Source organism: Ziziphus jujuba, chromosome 4 (genome assembly GCF_031755915.1).
Source record: "Ziziphus jujuba cultivar Dongzao chromosome 4, ASM3175591v1".
Lineage (NCBI taxonomy): Eukaryota > Viridiplantae > Streptophyta > Magnoliopsida > Rosales > Rhamnaceae > Ziziphus > Ziziphus jujuba.
In genome coordinates this window covers 14732989-14744838 of record NC_083382.1, presented here as the reverse complement: position 1 = coordinate 14744838, position 11850 = coordinate 14732989, and the positions used below count along the sequence as shown (strand labels likewise).

Genomic DNA, 11850 nt, shown 5'->3' with positions numbered 1-11850 from the left:
GTGAGTTTTTAAGCAATGTGAAGCTTCTTGATGGATATGCATCTTATATTTCTAGGTGCGTGAACTTGAAAGACAGCAAAATTTTCAGTTTGAAAAGCCACGATTATCATATCCTTGGGCAGTGTTTGGTCTTTATAGCTTTACGTGCATACTTACATAAATATGTTGGTAGAGCAATAATTCAATTGTGTATGTTCATTAGAAAGTTAACATCCAAGACGTTGAAAATGGATGTATTAGGGCAACTTAATCAGGACATTGCTTTAACATTGTGTAGTCTTGAAAAATTTTCCCTCCATTTATTTTTTGATGTTATGGTGCACCTACTAATCCATCTTGCTATATAAGTCATGATTACAAAGCCTTAACAATTTCATTAGATGCATCCATTCGAAAGGTGTGGCTACTGCTTCAATTATTCTCAATATATTTCATTTAGTTGATTACATTACCTTAATTGTTCATGTGATGCCATGTTAAAGGTACTTGCATAAGCTTAAAGGGTATATCAGCAACAAGCCTCATCCTGAAGGCTCAATTGTTGAGGAGCACATTTTTTTCAACAAGGTACTTGCAAAAGCTTAAAGTGAATGTTTGACATTTTTCTCATTGTACCTAGATGATGTCGAGACTATATTTAGTAGACTAGATAGAAATTATGATGGTGATGGTGAAATATCAAGCTTAATATCTACCTTGTCACATAAGGTGTGTAGGAGCACCCATATTTGATGAGATTGAGTAGGCAAAGATTAGATGGTATGTATTGAATAATTGTGTTGAGGTCATACCATAGAGCAAGTAAGTAAAACTAGGAACTTACTAGGTGTTAATCTTTATTTTGGTTAGTTGACTTTGTTTAGTTTAAGCTGCTGGTTTTAGTGCAGTGAGCATAAAGAGCAACTTTTTAGAAAAAGTCAGAGACATTGATGCAAGGCAACTTTTAAATTTCCTAAGTGGTTCCTACAACATGTAAGTCCATTTCTACATGGATGTTTGAAGTTTCTACATAATTTATCGATGCTGCACATTCAATATTGAAACTACATGTTCTGTATGTGTAGATTGTGCACTTAGAAAAAATGGCTCAAGTGTTGACTATTTAGCACTTAAAAGCCTCGCTCGAGGACCCAATAAATGAATAGTCCATCACACTAGTTGCATCATCAATGGACATAGATTTTGCATTTCAAAATGTTATATGCATAAAAAAAAAAAAAAACCAAAATAATGTCATTATAATTAAAGGAGAACACAATGGAGTATAGATCAATTTTTTTAAGGTCTTAACTGACATAATTGAGTTAAGTTATGGAGGATAAAATGTAGTTTTACTTTTTAAATATTAAGTGGAGGAAGTGATCTACCTAACTAATCTAAAAATGGGAAAAAAATTGGTGCATGGTTAAGAGGATGCAACCATGCAACTTATACGATGTACAGGTTACAAAATTTTTCAGTGATCTACACAATGAGGCATTTCAACAAGATGAGTGCAATGAGATTGAAAATGATGATGATGTTGAGTCCAATATTGAACCATCGAATTGGGTTGACATGGAAGAGATATTAATTCATGCAAATGCTCACAATTTGAATGATGTGAAGTATACCACATATAATTCTGATGATGAACATGAATTTAAAGATGATGATGAAGTGTCGGTGGATGATAGTGGGGAAGAACATTAGTGTGCAAACAAGCTTAGTGGTTAATGATAGATAATACTTGGTTATGCTGATATTTGTCATATGTGTTAGTTCTTTCATAATATATTGTAGACATGATGTATTAATAGTGCATATATGTATGCACACAGTTTATAATGTAGCTGTTTTTACTCGTTGACTTGCATAATATGTGCATTTTTTTCATTACTTTTTGTTTTTTGTGTTTAAACTATGAGCTGAATATATATGTAATATAAGTTATGTGTGTATATATATATATTAATACTATGACATTCATAGTGTTATTAACATTGCATTTCTAATGCATAATTCCTTATTATTATTATTATTATTTTTTAAGTTGAGTTGGAAATAGATACATACCATGTTGAGTGGAAAAGGCACTGTTTCACTAGGAAAGCATTCAATCGACTCATCTCCATGAAAGCTAATGCAGCACAATGAAGATATATCACATATGGCAACTATGAGATTTGAACTAATATGTTGTGGAACTGCGCACTGGCTGACATTTGGAGAACTATTGAAAAGAAAGAATCAACATGAAAGGGTAAAAAATTAAGGCATTTGTCATGTTTCAGTGGTACATCTATATATTTACCTCATTCATACGCATGCTAAAATTAGATTGTTATATACATGATTGTTGCCTTGTATTGTTACTATAAGAATGTTGATAGTTGTTTCCTTTGCCAATCATATGTGGTAGGTTAGACACCGACATTTAGTTTTTTATTATCTAATTTTATCAAACTTATGTAATGTGCTTGCTGCAATGTGTCCATTCATGTAGTTGTTGAACCATCCTACTTTATATGGCAATGAATTGCTTCTATATCATACCACATAGACAGTTAATTTTGTAGATTAGTAATATGTTGATAGCAAAGTTAATATTCTCTTACGAACGTTGTCCATTAACAAGGCCATACCATGAAATAGGTAGTTAGTGGATGTTAAGTTGGATATACATGTTAACATTGTTTACAGTAAAAGACAAAGGCATTCAACAACCTATGGTGCCAACTAGGCATAGTCCATGAAAAAGACAGACTGTATAGTCAATTGGACTATCAAATGCACACACACCAAGTCATACAACCAATAGACAATCAATCAATCATGTGAGACTTGTTAGACTAAAACCTCATAGCAAACACAAGTTCATACTGATGTTACAGCACCGGCTACATAAAACATAGTAGCATATTCGTATTTGTACAACTCATTATTTGTTAATGCTTGGCCATTAAACATTTAAAACTTGGCACACATGGTTGAAGTGTATGTCATTATAGCTAAATGCACATGAGTTGTATGTGTTTTATTTTAAAAAATAACATAGGATACCAGATAGCTTTTAATATACAAAATATATCCTGTATAGTGTAAGCATGTAGCCGAACAGTTAGAGAAAAGCCTTGAAGGAGAAGCCATAGAAAAAAAGTCCAAGCACAATCCAGGACCATAGACAAAGCCATGGAATCATTACCTCGGCACACAGAACATTGAGGTGGTAAGAATAGCCGTGCTAGTGGCCAAGGTAAATAAATGTAATGTATTGCTGCTACTTTAGTGCATTTCATGTTTTGATGTATTAATACATATTGTGCTTGATTCATAGTGCTATGCATGCATGAAAGTTGAACTTTCAAACTTAGATACATGGACTTTCAATGGAAACATTCTTACTTGAAGTCCTTCCACCTCAATTCACATAGTTCTATATCTTTGATTACTAAACATGCCATGCGGTACAAATTTGCTTTTACTATGCAACATTTATTCTGTATAGTGCAAACAAGTAGCAGAATAGCAGGAGAAGAAAGTAGAAGGAGAAGTCTAAGGATAAAATTCCAACAACAGAGAAGCACTATAGACAAAGATATGGAGGTATACAGCAGCAAGGAGACCATATAGGTGGTACAAATGACATTAAAGGATGCCAAAGTACTTAAATGCAAGGTGTTGAATCCTGTTTGCTATCTGTAACATGTGTCAGTGTGTTCATACATTAGCAAGTATTATATATATATATACACATACATGTATATATAGACCTTTTATGATGCAGATGTCCTACACCTTGTTATAATGTGGACATCCTCAAAGACGACTATTTTTAAAGAAACTGTCATCACAAAGAAGATGGTTTCTTAAAAATCTATCGTCTTTGCAGACGTTTGTACCATAACAAGGTGTAGACGTCCGTACCGTAGAATTCTATTATATATATAAACATGTATATGGATGTTATCATTTTGTTGACCGTGCAAACTTAGATACTAGTATATATGTAATATCATGCAATTGAAGTATGTGGCCTTAATGCTCAATGCACATGTGTACTGCCATTTATATTGCAACGTGACATAGAATACAATCATGCATTGCATATACATATTTAAAACATATAGTGCAACAAAGTAGAAGAACGATAGGAGAAGAGAATAGAAGGTGAAGCCCATGGAAAACTGCATAGGCACAAGCCAACATCATGGATGATGAAATCGAGTTGAAACCGTAGCCAACCAAAAAGAAAGATGGTATGAATGAAAGTAATAGTGGAAAAGGTGCTTAAGTTCAATGTAATGCTGCTATTTTTATTGCATTTTCCATATCAGTGTGTTACCAAAACAACTAACATATAGATGATTAAAAATATATATTTAAGAAGCTGAATTTCTAGGATATGATATAAGTTGTATCCTTAATTTCTTTCATGGAATGGAGATGACTTTAGTTTTCTTGCTTCCAAATTTTTTATCTCATGTACGCTGAATATCAGCTTCTTTTAAATAATGTGTTAGAGTAGTCCAAGGTTGATACACTAGACTGTTTTCAAACGGGCAATGTATGAAAGCACACAGCTATATACTCGATTGCCGTGGGGAATGATTTTAGTTTTTTTTTTTTTTCTCTTTTTGTTTTGCTGTCTTTAAGAACTGAAGTACTAATTCATATTGGTTGGATACACAATATGTACTGCTCTAAAAGCAACATGTTTGCAAAATATGCCAATAGTTATGAGTAATAATGTACAGATCTATTGTAGTATCGTTGAATTCCTTTGATTGGATAGAAATCCATCTATGCAAACATAACTCAATAGAACTGTTAGGCCCACTGAAATATGTGTATCCAACCTTTTTGTTTTGTTAAAATTAAATGGGCAAAAAATATGGCAGTATATTAGTAATTTTACCCATAAATTAATAAATGGCAAACCAATGTTAGTTTGTCATTCGCTGATAACAAAACATATATATACCATTATTTATTTTGGTGTGTGACATTTCATGTATACAAGTACTGAGTTTGTCTTCAACATGTGTAGATACACATAATAAACTAAAGTGTGGACCAATAAGGAGTCGGGAAACTATTAAGAAGAAGCATAGCGAGATAAAGATGAAAGTGACTGTCCTAAAGCATGCCATGTGCTTTGTTGGTGAATTCTCTAAAAAACTTATAAAAGAGATTGGACATGTAATTAGAGATATTACACCACCTCACATTAAGGAATGGAAAGAGATTGACAAACCAAAAATGGATAGCATGCTCAAATGACCCCAGGTAAATGAATTTTTTTTTTTTTTGGTTACAAAGAACCAATTAGTTTCTTCATTTAGAATAACATTTTAACCTAGTAAACAATTTACACAACATTCACACCAACTATTAAGTTGTATGAATATTAAAATGCATGATTGACTATTTAGAATTTCTTTGACTTTGGAGAAGAAGCACATACCCAGATTGCCTTTCTTGCTCAAATGAGGAGGATATGTAGAAATTGGAGATATCGACTCAGAGTGCACTATGAGAAATTTGCAACAAATGAGGAGGTACTGCAAAATTGTCCCCATGCTGTAACAGAGGATGAATGGATGAATAGAGGAATTGCATTGAATGGTTCAAGAGAAAATTGAGGTTAGCAAGATCTGTTTAGTTGATAAATGTTGAGTATATGTTAAAAGTCAATATGCATGTTACGTGAGGAACATTGATTTGTATACTTGCATTTACATGTTACATTTCAAATGTAAATACGATAGTTTAAGGTAAGGTTACGGAAATCCTTGGTGTATAACATGGTCTAATAAATTTAGTATATGAAACTTAGTCCCAACAATTAAAGAAAGTCATATTTTGTCAGTTATTTTGAAGATTTATTTCAATATATGTTTAAACTCACAATTGTACGTGGAATGATTAAACAATAAATTTGTATACAAATTGACTTCGTATTAAATTATCAACAAAATCTCAGAAAAGAAGCAATATTAACAAGAAAAATAGAGGAGCTGATAGAACAAACCATTGTACAAGAAACAAGTTATTTGTAAGGATAATTCATGAATCTATGGCTTAGGTACAGCAAATTTTTTACATGACATGTGAGCATAACAAAAACCATACGCATACGATGTACAAATAATATTTAGTATCCATTTTTTCATAAGATGACCCAGAACGTGATCATGCATTTGATCAATTTGATTTGTGGAATGTAACACACTTCAGCATGAAGAAGAGTAAATGGGTTGATGAGCGATCGAAAGAGGTATATATAAGCATTTGGTACCTACTAAATACGTGTTCTAAAACTAGAATGAATTATTATAATGCTTTATGTGTTATGGGTGTAGGAGAAAGTAATTGAAATCTGAGATGCACATGATGAATACCCTGAATTATCAGTGGAACACATATTTGATATGGTTTTATCACCAAAATCTTCATACATACATGGTATGGGCATTGGTCCAAAACCTAAGTGCACTAAGTCACGTATGTAGTTATGCTCAACGGGAAAAGGAGGTTGAGGAAAGTTAAAAAAAAAAAAAAAGAAAAAAGAAAAAAAGAAAAAGAGAGGAAGATACAAGAGTAAGAAAGGAAGCAACTAGAGAAAAGGAAGAGTAAATGAGGAAAAAGAATGAAGACTTGGAAGCAAGGATGATAGAGATTGAAAAGAAATTTGAAATTGTATCACATAAACTAAAACAAAGTTTAACTCACTTAAAAGAGCAAAGGGTTTGAACCCTGGTTAGGATAATACTGTTACTAATGATGCTTAAGGTATGTATCACTAAACACCTTATTTTAATGGAGGCAAAGAGATGTTGTCTCATATATGTGGTCTGCTTTCATCTGACCTACTGTGGAATTAAGATGAAATGGAGATGAATATTGCTACCATTAAGCTTAATATAATCATATTTAAGTCAAAAGAAATTGTACCTACATTCTCGTAGAATTTAACTTAAAAATGCTTGTTGGCATGTTAGATATTGTACAATGTCTATTAAGATTAAACTTCTTGTGTGTGTCTGAATATATAATGGAAGCTAGTCAATTTTGAGACAATAAACAAGGAGGTTGACACTGTGATTGATAAATGAGGATTCAGGGATGTTCATATTTGCTGGTGGTTATGTTGGTACAAGCATAGGCTCAACTTACACAATTAAAATGCAAGTTGTACATATATATTGTTGATAATTGCTTATAAAATAGTATGTGGTTGAAGTGCAAGTTTAATAAAATGGTTTATGCTAGCTAAACCTAGCATTACAGATTAGAAATATAATTGAACATTAAAATTTGGATTTGCACTTAGTAAGTCATTTGAAAATGTTCATGATAGATCCTATGGTAACCTTATGTGTGGATGCATCAATATGTATGGGGGAGTGCTTAGTGGTGGGTTTATTAAGTAACATAGGTGTAAATTTCCATTAAATGTGAAGTGCTGTAATTGTGACTTGGAATATGCTTGGTGTTCAGTGGTCTTATTTTACTTCTAGCAATGTATCATGGTTGCATGTTATATATCGGACCAAGATTTTGGGAGTGCTATGGTTTCAGGTTAGGCACTGTTCCGGACCTGGTACTTGTATTGAAGAAATATACAGCTTGTCTTTTTGCATTTATGACACTAGTTTGAACATATGGATAAATATGTAAGCAGCTAGAATTGTTATTGTAAAGTTATGATGGACATGATGACACTTGTAAGTGATTAATTTTTTATTTAAGCATCTCCATATATGGTTGGCTTCAATGAAAAATCGATGTTTGCATGAATTGTCACCTAAATTGGCATTTGCTTTGGATAGACCGAAATGGAATACTAATTGCTTTGGATGGCAATGTAAACATGTGTTTATATGTTAATGGAATTCAGTTTCAATGTATGTAAATCACATGAATTTCAGAATGTAATGTATTTTGGCATGGATAAATAACATATATGTAAGCTATAATTTGCATAATACAACATAAAACACATAGCCTAAAATAGAAACATGCCTTTGTGATAAACCTCAATAGTCACCATTGCTGTTTCCAAACTAAATATATTATCAGTGTTTTGGATGGTGATAATGTAGCACTATCACAATTTAGCATGGTGACAATTTGATGAAAACGAAAGTATCACTAATGCTTTACGTGATATATAGAATATGTCACATAATAAATTTATGACACATATAAGTTGCCACTGCTGGTTGCGGTGACAAATGCTGATAGCCAATTAAAATAATCAATGAAAAATTACAACTATGTCACTTATTGTTTATGTGACAAATTAAATTAGTCATGTAATCATTTGTGCCAAACTGTAAAACATGTCACTCAAATGTTAAATGATGAAAGCAATTTGCCACAGTAACATTTAGAGACGAATCGTTTGTTTATCACGAATGTAACTAATCGCCACGAATGGTTGAAGTTTGACTAGATCCTACATAGGTATTGATGATAAAGTTAGTATAAACAATGAAAAAAAAAAAATGAGCCTTATGTGACAAAAACTGATACCATGATAAAGCTCCAATCTATGACAAAGATATTTTTTGTGATAGTTACATGCTTTTTTGGTGACAAATTATAATGTTCATCACCAAAATGCTTTGTGATGGGTCTATCACCGCAAACACAAGATGAGCTAATTTTGCCACCTAAATGCGATAATGCAATAAAAATGGCTCTTACGTGACAAATTAGATGTGTAGTAAATGCCTAAATTTTTTATAGTGGCTTTTTTTTGCAAATATATGTTCGATCAGATGCTTTAATGATCATAAATGTTTGTTTTAACTATAAACTATTATTTCAAATTTAAAATGATTTGCTACAAACTATTATTTCAAATTTAAAATGATTTTAAATATATATAACTAATTAAAAACTAAACTAACAATGAAAAAAAAGAAAAGATATTGTCACTAAAACAATAGCTTATAATGTAATTACAACAAAAACAAAAAATAGTTAATAACTATTATATTGTTGAAAATATATTTTTTTAATTTTAATTGTAGACACTACAAAAAATTTGGACAATCGTTACACAGCTATTTTATTATGTAAGGGTCATTTTTTGTTGCCTTATTGAGTTTAAGTGACAAAATCAGTTAGTCTTGTGTTTGTCATGATAGATCCGTCACAAAGCATATTCGTGATGAATATTTTAGTTTGTCACGAAAGAATATGTAACTGAGACAAAAAAAAATTTCGCCATAGATTGGAGCCTTACCGTGACATCAATTTTTGTCACGTAAAGCATATTTTTTTGTCATTGTTCACATAAATTTTGTCACCAATAACTATGAATGAGCTGGTCAAACTTATCCATCAGTGACTGCATAGAGTTAGGTGACAAGATATTATTTGTCATTTAAACCATCAGTGGCACATCTAATTTGTCACTTAAAACATCAGTGACACATAAAATTTGTAATTGAAATAAACAACTTTTTATTAGATATTGCTAATTGATTAAAAGAATAAATATATTATTCTTTTATGCTAATTGATTAAAAGAATAAGTATTATTCTAGGTAAAAATAAATATATATACAAGATGGCTGCCTATTCCCACTAAATCTTTACAATCTTCATCTTCCAATGTAGTTCATTAATATATTCTCCAAGAATCCTATGTAATAAAAAAAACATGAACCATTTAGTAAAAAAACCAATGTAATTAGCAAAAAAGTAAAGAACAAGCTGAAGACTTCTTAAGTTCCTATAAGTTGGCAATCCTTTACCTGCCAAGCATTACAAACTCTTCTTCAATTCCTCCAGCTTCCCAACCACTACTTCCAAATCTATCAATCATTAGTTACATGAGAATCAGTAATAATCACACTATCAGAGTGTAAAATGCCATCAATTTTGAGAACAATTTTTCAAAAGCAATAAGAACAATTCTTAGATGAAAAATCTCCAATTAAAAACTAGGACAGGAAAAGAAAATTTTTAACTTCTTTTCTGCAACATAACAGACGACAAATGTTTCATTGAACTTACTCTTTTCAAGGCATTTGGACAAATGTTTCATTGAACTTACTCTTTTCATGGCATTTGAAAAAAAAAACTGAAGTATAAAGTAAGCTTAGGCATTTACCTTGTCTTTGATTAGGAGTTCTTTTCTCTTTTTCCAACCACGATACTTTTACTGTATGTGTACAGCTGCAGCATGAGCTTGTCCATAACTTGGTCTAGCTTTGCTCGTCTTGGCAGCCAAAAGAGATAGAGCATGCTCATATGAGAATCCAAACCCATCATTACCCAAATCAATGACTGCATCCTGAACATTAGATGCATGCGATCAACAGCTTGTGTAGCATCAATTGTATTTTAATGAGTATAAACATGTGTAGCATCATTTAAGAAAAACAATCTCATTTTGTAAATGGGAGAATTTCAAATGAATTCATTAAAGCTAATATTCAACATAATTAATTGGAGGAAGGCATTCATGATTATCAACATTCCACAATAGTAAGAGAAGAAATAATAATAATGCCAATATTCTTTCCAGATGAATGCTAATATTAAAGCTCAAAAAAGATTTGCTCACCAAATTATTAGAGTTTAAGTCCATGGGGTCATCCTCAGTCCTCACCAGTGGAGTCCAAAGCGATAAACCAACCAAAGTTGAGGAATTTCCATACTGGTTCCAACCAAAGTCGAGGAATTTCCATACTGGTTTGCAAATTTTTACTTACCCATTACACTTGGAACATGTCACATTCCACGAAAGTGAGAGCTTATTTGAGGTTCCAAAGTAAAGGTCTTCCAATGAAACATTTAGAGGGTGCACTACAGCATCCCCACTCCTCTGCCTCGGTCCACCTCTGCTACTACCTGATTATAAAACGAGGTATGCTCAATTTCTTAGTCAATTTCTTTTTCCTTTTCCAATTGCTGGCTTACGACTATATACACAATATAAACAGAAAGAAGAATTCATTGAATTATAACCTCCAAAAGCACTGCCATCGCAGAAAGATTGGAAGATGTCAAATGGGTCATGGCCTCCACCATAACCGTCCTTTCCATCCTTGAACAATAATGGACAAATTATATACCAAAATGAACCTTGTGAAGAGAGTAACAAGTTTGTGAGCTTACTTTGCTCGACGGTGGCCGCCAGTGACCATAAACTTCGACTGAAAGTTGCTAGCAAAGTGGGTTCCTTCGTACTTTGCAAATGAAAAAATTTCGAGCCAATCCGAGCTTTGATTCGAGCTCAAAAAGTCCACTAATGGTGGAAAAGGTCAGCCCTAAGATCTGCGAACCATTGATTTCCGGTGATCGAACTGCAATACTTATCGCCCAAGTCCAGCTCTTCTCCGGCACATCGAGTAGTCATTTGGAGTACTCTCTCCGTGGTTCAGTCACTGGTAGAATGGGCTTGGTGGCTGAGGCGGCAGTATGGTGGATCGATATCGAGATTGGAACGATTTTCCTGTGGAAATCTGGCCCGCGTGGGTTTTGTAAAGCACCGAGGCTGCTAGCTGGAGAAGAAGAAAGCTTTATCGAGGGGGGTGTCTCTCTTTTCTTTTTATATTTATATTTAAAATAGTTACAAAACATGTTTGTCACCATTGTAATTAAATAAATTCAAAAAAAATTTCCCTCCAAATTGTAAAAGGCAATTAGTTACAAAAATAGATGACAAAGTAAAAATTTATCACTAATAAAATGATCCAATACTAAATGTGGCAGAGAAACTTTTTGTCACTAATTATCTATATAAAGTGATAAATTGACATTTGTCACTAATATTTTTGTAATGGTTGTCCAAATTTGTGATAAATTTTGTGACGAACAAAAATTTGTCATGTACTTGAACTTGAA

At 32.5% G+C, this 11850-nt stretch overlaps 1 long non-coding RNA gene across 2 annotated transcripts; it reads right to left on the bottom strand.

Annotated features, from left to right (window-relative positions):
- Nucleotides 1–9383: 9383 nt before the first annotated feature.
- On the bottom strand, nucleotides 9384–11517 carry LOC132803607 (uncharacterized). 2 transcript variants are annotated; one of them, XR_009638814.1, is made up of 5 exons: nucleotides 10972–11517; nucleotides 10568–10854; nucleotides 10112–10294; nucleotides 9753–9812; nucleotides 9384–9640 (listed from the first exon to the last, which is right to left on the bottom strand). It is a non-coding gene; the product is annotated as an uncharacterized LOC132803607 (long non-coding RNA). The 2 variants fall into 2 exon arrangements; XR_009638815.1 differs by having other exon boundaries at nucleotides 11122–11517.
- Between the last annotated feature and the right edge of the window lie 333 nt (nucleotides 11518–11850).